Genomic DNA, 11,462 nt, shown 5'->3' on the forward strand with positions numbered 1-11,462 from the left:
ATTCCTCTAAAGTATCGAGAAACTGCTTGAAATCCATTGGCAGAGTTTGCTCATTTCTTACAAAGCCTTCTATCTAACCAATCTTCAATTTCCTTCTTAGTTGGATTCCAGTGATGCAACATCACACATCTCTTTATGGAGATCCTGGTCCCGGTAACAGAACCATTTGTTGGCTTAGTGGGTCCTGACCCAGGTTCAGAGTTAAGTTTTCCAAACAAATCCCTACACTACTGGCCCTTTCAGCATCAATCCGTGGGGCGCGAACTTAAGTCTCACCCGAAGCAGTATGGGGGGATGCTGGAACAAAATTTCCACACCCAGAGATGGTTATGATGTCGTTTTATGCCCTAACTCTACCTCCCCATTCTTACTGTTCACTATGCTCCGTTTGGGGTGAAGGAGACTTCTGACTCCTGTTAGAGCCGTGCTCTTCCTGCTTCGCTTGCTCCTTTGCGGCGCGCTCTACTTCTACGCAGGCCTTCTCCTTAGTCTCCTTCTTTCCCTTTTCAGCCAACTACTGAACTTTCAATCGGGTCACTTCTTTCTTCTGCTTTTCCATGGACTTACTAGTCCTGATGGACAAATATGATGTTGTGCACCAGTCGGCTAGACACCACTCGAGGATTGTTGTAATGGCATCATCCATTGCTAGATACGGTAAATCATACCACTTCTGTTCTGGATCCTTTCGTGCCCGAATGGAAATAAAGTGGAAGTCTGCTTTGAACTTCGCGCACCCAAACAACTTCTCAAAGATGGTTGGTGACAACCATGGCTTCTGATTGATGGCCATATTAATGCTCATTTCCATCAATACCCAAAATGCTTTGCTTTCCCGGACCCGCTTAGTGTCCTTGGTATCCCACAATGATGCGAATTTTTCACTTCTGGAAAATCTGTTTCAATAGGAGGAAATTTCCTGTCCTCCGACAAGTTCCATGAGACCAGCATAATTGACAGTAAATACCATGAATAATGAAACATCTTTCTCTAGTCCTATGCCTCCTGGCATTTTGCGAGGAACTCACTGCACAGGTAGTGCACCCAGTTGAATTGTACACCCTCCTCGCATTGAGTCACTAATGAAACCACGAGTGATGACACCTCATTCGCGTGGCACTTTCGCATTATCTTTCCAGCTAAAATTTGGGTGGCCACCTTCATTGTGGGGTCAGTAATGCTAGAGATGGAATACCCACGCACTTTCTTGACAAGTTTGAACTTGTCCTTCATCCTCTCGGCGAGGTTGCGCTCTCCCGTCTTTCCTCCAAATGCCTTGGCTGGATTCAGTCCTGAATGTGCTAGCAAGGTGATCCAATGGATCAACATATACGTGATTAGTATCGGCTCTTCCAACCACATGCATCCTTCGTGCACCAGGCACAACAACTATTTGATAACAATCAAATTTATGGGAGCATGGTGGTAATGGGGCACCCATAGCAGGTTCCACAATCCTGCTTTGTTTACCCCGCGAATCCATACCACCGACTCCAACACAATGACACCAGACTCCTTGTAGAATACTCGCTTCATGGAATTATCGGTAGCCAGGTGGAGGAACTGCTTATTGTTCCTCAAGTCCCAATCTTCAAGTTTCAGATGTGGGATGCGCGCCAAGCACGGACCTTCAAACGTTATGTTTTCTGGTAGCAAGGGAGTGTTAAGGAGAAATTTTCCCTCATTTGGATCCTTCGGGACCTTCACCTTTCTCTGGCATGGAGGGATGTACTCTGGCATCTTCGAAATCAAGTCTACCCCCTCAATATCAATGTCTTCTGCGTCCTCCTCGGCCTCCAGGTCTACTACTTTTCCTTTCTCCTTCACAGTGGGCTTTTCTTTTCTCTGATGTTTCCTTGGTGATTCGTGCACTAAAAACATCTTCTTTGATTTATCCTTCTTCAGCTTAGGGACCTCTCTTATCGGCGTAGGCTTCGGCCTAGGTGAGCTTGGCGGTTTTGGCACTACTGTGGGAGCCTCAATACTTACAACCTCAGGGGCAACTCCCTTAGAGGAAATAGACCCTCCAGCACTAATGGTCTTAGCTGGTGTAGACATGAAGCTATTAATGAGTTGTTGGGTTTCTTCAAGTAACCTCTCAAACACAGAACTAGTGACCAAGTCCTTAAAGAACGCACAGTTCACGCACACCGGACAACACGATACATAAACTCTCAGAATGAAAAGTGTCTCTTGTTGGACGGCCATATGTAATTTATAGGAAATTTTGAATTCAAATTCAACCGTTCCCCCCCAAAATCCGCTCATAAATGTTATATTGGTGGCATATTTTCAAAGATCTCGCTCTTAAATTCAGCCTTAAATGCACCCCACCCCCCCCACTACTCTTAGCCGTTTTCTCACTATCAAATCATGAACAATGACGGTAAATATCACTTTTTGTCTACGTTTCGCGGTCTCTTGTCCTATAGCGCAGCTCCCTTCACGTGTTTTTTGACTTTATGATGCCCTTCTATTCCACGCAGGCCCTTCATTGCACAACTCCCTTCATGTGTCTGTCGACTCTGTGACGCCCTTCTATTCTACGTAGGCCCTTCATTATGCAGCTCTACAACTTGGGTAATGTAGTTTATAGTACCACTGCTCCTTGTAGCTATCTGGAGCACTAATACTGTGCTACTGTCATATAGTCATCTAGTCGGATCCCCGGTGTATGGATTCAATCGAATGCCATTTACCTTTCCGGGAAATGGATCTCCATTCAATTTCACTAGTTGAACTACTCCACCATCGGTAATCTCCTTTATCACATATAGACCTAGCCAATGCATCTGAAATTTTCCTGGAAATTTATCAAACTTGCTATAATATAATAAAACTAAATCATTTACCTTGAAGGTGTGCAGTTTGATGTGTTGACCATGCCACGCTTTTTCGCGCTCCTTCTGAACTTGTTAATGGAATCCAACCAATAATCTATCTTCCTCCGGCTCTATCAGCTGTGCGAGCCTTTCTTCTAAAGCTTCATGGTCTGCCATTCCGATGAACATCACTATGCGCAGACTAGGCACAATGTATTCCATCGACATCACAGCTTCTATGCCATAGACAAACCTGAAAGGTGTTTGTCTAGTCAACTTCTTACAAGTAGTTCTATAGGCCCATAATACTGCTGGCACGCGCACGTCCCAATCATTCCTCTACACATTTCAAACCTTTGTTAGCGCATTCTCCAAAATCTTATTAAACGCTTCCACCATCCCATTATCCTGAGGGTGATATGGCGTGCTCTTTTGATGATAAACTTGGAATTCTTCTGTCAGTGTGCTGATTGTTTCGTTGAGGAAGTGCGTACTACGATCACTCATCAACAATTTTGGGCAACCGAACCTGGTCAGCACAAATTTGAATAGGAACTTCGCTATTGTTACCCCTGTACAATCCTTTATAGGTTGTGCCTCCGCCCATCTGTTCAAATACTCAATCGTGGTGATGAAATACCGTGCACCCGTCTTCTTTCCTGGAGGCTAAATCGGTCCTACAAAATAAATTGCCCATTTTTCAAATGGCTACAATGACACTTGCAGATTTAGAGGTAGCTCATCCCTCCAAGATGGCCTACCCATCCTCTGACATGCATCACATGCCCTACAATAAGCTTTGGAATCCTTATGCAGTGTCGGCCACCACAACCCAGCGTGTAAAATCTTCTGCGTTGTTGCTTTTCCTGCATAATTTCCTCCCACAACCCCTCCATGAGCTTTGGCTAGGATGTTTCTTCATTCAAACTGAGGCACATAACATCACAATATCTCATCCTCTCCCATCTTATGCAAGTGACCTGCAATAAGAGAAAAATATGTCGTGCACACCACTAATTCCTTCTTTTTTTGGCTAGTGTACCCTTCTGGAGCCATTCCTGTAGTTAGAAAGTGTATGATGTCTGCAAAATGAGTGTCTTCTACGCACACCGTAAAGAGTTGCACGTCAAGAAGCCCCTCCTCTAAATTCATAGGCTCCTCCCTTGTTTCAATGTGCGATAGATGTTCTGGTCCTGCGTTCAATCACCTTGGCTTTATAATGACTTCAAAATCGTATTCCTAAAACAACAGCATCCATCTGCATATTTTCCCCCCCAACACAGGCTTGTTGATCAGGTACTTTACTGCATAATGGTCTGTATACATCTTAAAGTGTCTACCTAGCAAGTAGTGTCTGAACTTCTAGAAAGTGTACACCATGGCCAAAACTTCACGCTATGTCATCAAATACGTTTTCTCAGCCTTAGATAACTTCCTGCTTGCAAACGCGATAGGATGATCTAACTCTCCCTCACTGGCCTGTGTTAGTATTGCTCCTAGCGCAATACATGACGCATCCACATGCACATGAAATTCCTTCTTCCAATCAGGGAAGGCTAGGATTGACGTGATGACCATCTGCTTTAACACATCCAGGCTCCACTCACATTCCAACAGAATGTAGCATCCTTCTCCATTAGTTTTTCCATCGGTGTGGTAATCTAGGCATAACTCTTGATGAACTTTCGATAATAACCATTATGCCCCAGCATTGTGTGCAACTGCTTAACGCTTCTTGGCGCCTCCAAATTGATTATAACGCAATCTTAGCTAGATCCACCATTAATCCTTGTTTTCATACTACATGACCCAACAAGATTCTAAAAGGGATGCAAAATAAACACTTCTTCAATTTTAGCGCAATCTGATAGCTCTGGCATGTATCCAGCATCAAGCGCAAACTAGCTACATGACATTTTACCAGCCCAAACATTGTCTAATCGTCAAAGTATATCTCCAAAAACTTGTGAATGAATTCCTTGAACGTTGCAATGAATATGCGCGAAAATATTGTTGGCACGTTCTTCATTCCAAAAGGAATTACAGTATACTGAGAGCATCCACATTCAGTCGCGAAGGTCATCTTACTCATGTCTTCCGACGTGATCTTGATCTGATGGTACCTAGAGAACCCATCAGTGAATGAATATGCTTCCTTCCCACCAACATTATCCAGCACTTCATTGGTGAACGAAGTTGGAAAGGGGTCATGCACGCAAGCATCATTTAGCTTCCTAAGATCTATGCATATCCTTATTTCATCCTTCTACTTCTTTTCCTAAACTACCATAGGACTGACCCAATCAGACTCCTCCATTAGTTCAATGATTCCTGCTACTAGCATTTTATCCAACTCCAAATGGACTCTTTCCTTGTATTTAGGATTAAGGCGATATGGCCTCTGTTTCACAGGCTTCGCATCTGGTTTCAACGTTATCTTCATTACTCCTAAATCGTCTATTATCCCTCTCAGTTCTAGAAACTTTGTAGGGAACACATCCTAGTACTCACGGAGAAACTCAGTGACCTTATCCACTGTAGCATCATTCTAGTAGTCCCCTATCTTCAGAAACTTTGGCTCCGCCTCTGTCCCAATGTTCACTTGTCTCGTTTTCAACGACGTGATGATATCTGGATTCTCTATTTGCGGCCCCTCAACTTCACGGTGACCTTCTATCTCTCGGATATTAATGTTCCTTGAATCCTCCTCTTCTTCTTTAGTAGTCACATTGTAGCACTCCAATGCATGGCACAGTTAGGTGGTCCAATATGGTTGAATCAAATCCAAGGGATACTGCGGGATTCTGAAGATCGTTGCTTTGACTTCCTATAATGCTTCATCAATGCACTCGAATCCATCTTCAAAATTGAATGTCATCAGGAATCCCTGCCTCAAAATATCCCATTCGTTCGTGCCATGGCAGAGCTCTGTCTCCAAGTACCAGTTCATTAGTATTACATCCAAGGTGTGACAAAACAGATGCACCCACTCTGGTTGCGGTTCTGCTCCATAAGCATAGGTCCATTTTGCTAAGTGATTGCGTAGATCACTCCTTCCATTGTATTTCTCTGTCAATCATACCTTTGGGCGACCAAATCGTACCCTCATCAGTCTTCTGTATTCACTCCATTCATCAAAATTGTCTTTATGCATACCCCACCATCTTGTTGGCTTAGCGCGCGGCGCCAAGTCCAAGGCTTGAAAGTGATGCTTCTCTGGCACTTCCCTTTCAAATGCATCCAACAATTTATCAACATTAGTTAAACCATCATAATAAGGAAGACTTCTTACCTCCGACGATACGCAGCGCAATGATTTGGTCATCATGTTACATCATAGCGTAGACACTTTGTGCAATCGATTCTTCCAGTGTTACAATTCCTCATCTGAATCTGATGTGTAGGAGCTCTCATAGTCCCATGCAATACGTCCATCAACCTTTGGATTCACCCAATCTTCATCTCGTGCTGTTATCTTACAAATCTAGTCCAAATCATCGTCACTTTCATAATCGCGTACCAATTCAGTATAGTGTGGTCCTTCTACTGGGTCTAAAGGTACTACTATGAAGAGCGATTTTCTTTCAAATGACACCGTCCATTTCTTCAAATTGATCACCCCATTCATGTCAATAGCCCAATCAATCCCAAGGAGCGTGGGGTAGGGATTGTTGTCATCGACAATCTTTATTACTTCTAAATCCACCAATGCGCTTGCCCCTTCAATATCGACTGTCACTCCCTGCAATCTTCCCATGGGGATAATATTTTGCTAATTCACCATCCTCAACTGAATAGGAGACCACTATATTGTAGGTCTCTCCATTCTCTCCCATGTCTGTTTCGACAAAACATTCGCATCTCATTGAAGATCCAGAATAAGTTGTTCCATTTCATACTCCCCTATTTGCGCGTTGAGCCTCATCTCACACCCTGTTCTTGCCTTACCAATTTTCCTGACCATGCGCAGTCCCTCAAGAGTATTACCAACACATTTATTGATCAAATCATGTAATCCCTTTACAGCGTTGTTATCGCATAGCAGCTTCATACAGGTCTCCAAAAAGGTAGTAAGCATGGATGGGTCCATTTCTTCAGACTACTTATCCTAACTTCCTAAGGTAGAAGCTTCAATGAAGCTTTTCTTTGCTTCTATGAAGGTTTCCTTCACGTGCTCCAAATCAAAGCCAACCTCCTTTTCTGGAGCTTTGTGGACCCATTCACCTTCTTCAGGCTGCTTTCCCTTATCTTTACCAGTCGTCATTCCACTTCGCAACATAATATTCACATTGGGATCCTCTTCACGGGGTTCGGCCTTCATCATCTATAGGTTCTGTGTAGGTTGTTGAGGTTGCGTCCCATTTTCGCACATCTTAGCTAGTAATACAAGGTAGTCTTTTGTCGCATGGAAAATTGGGTGTAGTATCGGCATGATAGACATGTTGGGTTCATACATTTTAGTGCGTAGTGTCCTGAACCTCCACAGTTGTAGAAAATAACTTGCCCCAACCTCTCGCAGGTCCTCCTCCGCCTCGGCCTCATCCGCGCCCCTAATATCCTCCTCGCGCTCCCCCAGCGCTTTGAACCGGAGGTCGAGTCTCAATGCGCATTCGATACGCGGGTGTTCTCTCCATCATTAACTCATAACTACGACAATTACACTCCTCGTGACCTACCGATTTCTAGAAGTTGCAGAAGAGTTGTTGGAGTGTTTGTACAAATTTCTGTAGCAAGTGGCAATTATCTGTTGCATGTTTTCCAACTACCTGGCAGATAGCACACCACAGTGCAGACCCCGCACTTGGTCCTTCTTGAGCTTCTCGCCTCAAAGGCAGCGACCCTCCTCCAGCAACATAATTCGCAAAGACAGGGTAATTATCTTTATCATTCCCTTGACTCTTACATTTCAAACACCAAATCTCTTCGCGCACCTCTTGTCAAGCCACTCTATCCTTCTTCAGACTTTGGAATTCTAGGCAAAGGCTCAGCAGCTCTGCTCGAATCTTATGAACTCCCAAAGTAGCATCTTGAATTGGTGTCTCGTGCAATATCATCTCAATTTCTAGGGCCTCCGCTTGGGTTCCAATCTTTTGTTGTGATAAAGAAACCCTTAGATGAGGCAAGAGCGAAGCCACAAACCATTCATGATGTTTTCCATCCATAAGATTCATGAAGCCACAAACCATTCATGGTGTTGTCCATCCATAAGATTCATGTTAGCTTCACAGATCTTGCACTTCAATCTATTATACAATTCCTAGGGTGTCTCACCAGGCTTCATAATGATCTCCTTGAATCCAACAATCGATTGTGCTTCATATTTGGGCCTACTAAATTCCTTATTCAGCGTAGTCTGAATGTCTGCCAACGTAGCCATCAGGTTACCAATGCAGTACTTAATGTACCATGTTAGCGCGCGTTCCTGCAAAGCAGTAACCAACGTTGCTTTCCTCATCTAATCATCTGTAATGCCTTGGGCCTCCCACACAACCTTTGCAACGAACCAAAACTAGTCCGGGTCCTCATTCTCCAAGCCCTTGAAAATGGGAAATTTTATTGAATTCGCCATATTGAACAGTGGTGGAGGTGGTGGCGGTGTGGGCAAAGGTGTATGCGGTGGAGTTGAAGATGGAGGTGGTGTGGGTGGATGTGGTATTCACGAGAACCCTCACTTTATTAACTGGACAACGCTCTGCGAAGAAGCCTGTGCTACGTCTTCATCGTCACTCAGAGGAGGCTCGACCAGCAGGCTATATTCAGGTCCCGATCCCCTTCTATCCCTAAATAACTTTCCACTTCACGTAGCTCCAAACATCAAGGTAATTGAATAACCCATTTTTCACACAAGAGCATTTTAATCCAAGTATTCAAATATCTTAAATACTTACCTCGTGATCCTTTGAAGAAGCATCGCTCTACTTCGCTATAGTTGACAGCGCATGTGATCTTATCTTCAGAGGCTTCCAATATCCGCACTAACTCCGGGGTCCACACTATCAAACTGTCAAGCCTCCACCTTCCTTGGTTGTCTGCCAATTTAGCGATCCACTCATATAATTTGACCGGGAGGGAACAGAAGAAAATTTCTTGTATCTCTATGTACAAATACCTGTCCAACCATTTTTCTTTCGTCAATCGCGGATTTTTGTTTTCTTGCACCGTGAATTCGTGGATCCTTCTATCCAACCAATCTTTAATTTCCTTCTTAGTTGGATTCCAATGATGCGACATCACACATCTCTTTATGCAAATCCCGGTCCTGACAATGGAACCATTTGTTGGCTTAGTGGCTCCTGACCTAGGTTCAGATTTAATTTTACCAAACAAATCCCTACACTACTGGCCCTTTTGGCATTAATCTGCGAGGCGCAGACTGAAGTCTCACCTGAAGTAGTATGGACGGATGTTGGAACCAAGTTTCCACACCCAAAGATGGTTATGATGTTGTTTTATGCCCTAACTCTACCTTCGCGCAAATTGATAAGCCTTTTAGGGTTTATCAATATACTTCTCTTAATCACCCTTAAACCTTCGCGAAGGTCTACGACTATCTTTCATGGACCCTAAACAGGCAAATCAATCACTTACATGCCTCTGTAATCACTCCTAATTCTGTTATTACCCAGATCGGCTTAAGTGTCTGATATCTTTAGCATACATTAAGATATTCTTCGCGTAAACAGATATTATTACTTACGCTCATATAACAATGTAAACCATGCAAAATCACACATCAATACAATATTGAATCATAAACCCAATATTCATCATAACATAAATGCATTCGTTCATAACATAAGTAAATGGATAAAACATAGATATTTCCAGAACAGTCTCTTTATTAATACTTTAGATTTTCTTACAGACTCAAGACTACCCTGCGCACTTAGCTACAGGGGTTCGCACACTTAATTGTGGACTCTACTCTAGGCCTCTATGCACACAGCTGTAGAGCCTCTCTTCTACTCTAAGATTCTTTACTCGTCACTTCTACTGACCCATTAAATTCATATGATTCACTACCAAAAACTTCCTTAGACTCTTCTAAGACTTTCCTTTTTATACAATTTCTAAAGCTGACACATCTTACATAAAGAAGGGTAAAAACCCTTTATGACACTTTACATCTACACGCTCTGCGACCACATCTTGAGGAGACTTTACTCTTTCAGCCCCAAAACTTGCGCTTTTGCCCCAAAATTGACCTTAGGGGACCCTGTCCCAATACCTAGTAGTCTTGAAATGGGATCTGTGGTAAAGCCCCGAGATTGGGTCTCAGTGAAGGTACTAGTGATCCCTGAATTAGACAGTGGATTACGATAAAGCCTGAGAGACTAGGAGGGACTAAAATTCCTCACATTGTAGGCGGAGAACTCCGGTAGCATTCATGCTTGTCTGGTTCTTTTTGGTTGGTTATGAGTCCCACATTCATGCTTGGAATATGGCATGGGGGTGATTGTTATAGAGAGATTTGGCTCAGCTAATCCATGGCTGAGTGGAATGTGATAGTCTCATCTTTGGTTGGTTTCTACATTCATTAATGACAAATTCATTCCCTTGATTTTCATGTGTAAGTGTATTGGTTTATATGTGGCTTCTATGGATAATGTATTCATGGTATTTCTGTCATTATGTTGTTGATTATGAAAATGTATTATGACAATGATGATGTATGGCTCTCATCATGTTTCTATTTGTAAATGAATAAACAATGTATCTACAACATGATAGATGGTACTGCAACTAATGATGTAAGGGAACAATGATTCTTAGTGTTTCTCAGATAAGTATAAGACCCCTATGGTCAGATTTGTTATTTAAACTTGTAGATATCTTTCATGCCAAGTGTTTGATAGAATGCAGTCCCAGTTGGGGATGATTAGGCCTAGTCCTGGACTTAGTTTTTGGTTTAGTGGTCTTGTAATCATGTGATTAATGATTCTGAAAGTTACAACAAGTTATGGGTAGTGGCCGGAATTTTAGGCTTGAAAAGTTCCTTAAATTCCTCGAACTCTGGAACATGTCTGCTAGAAATAGTCCCTGGACGTAGGCATGCAGCCTTGTGGGAGTGTCCATAGGTTTAATAACTTAAAGACTCAGTGGGCCCTAGGGGCATGATACCTAAGTTGTTGGGATGACTCTTAGGAGTGTTGTTGTTGATGTGGAAGGTATGTTTGATGTGTTTCTGTTGATTTCACTTCCTTAATGTCACCTAGGAGGTTGAATCATATCATAGTATCGTCTCATCACATGTTTACCCCGATTGGCAGGTTAATTGGGTAGATGTGGGATGACAGTGCTACAGAGTGGTATCAGAGCATGGTTCAATCCTCAGCCTGGATGGGCGGTGTGTTGGTCATGCATTCATTTCGGTTCCATATGTGTTGCTTATGCTTGTAGTCCATGTGCTTGTTGCATTTGCATGGTGTTGATCATGGTTGTAGTGATGTCATCATGTGAAGGTTGATGGTTTTGTTGTGGGATGTGTCATCATGAGTGTATGTTGTATATGCATTTGTTATGCATGTCAATGTTTATATGTTGTTATGCATGAATTTTCATAATGAAGGTTGTTGTGCATGAAGTCATTGTATGCAATTAGGTCATCATGATGATATTGGTATGTTATAATGCTGATGT

The sequence above is a fragment of the Pinus tabuliformis genome, chromosome J (assembly GCF_031772625.1).
Source record: "Pinus tabuliformis cultivar Carrire ecotype Pingquan chromosome J, CPIR1, whole genome shotgun sequence".
NCBI classification, from domain to species: Eukaryota; Viridiplantae; Streptophyta; class Pinopsida; order Pinales; family Pinaceae; genus Pinus; species Pinus tabuliformis.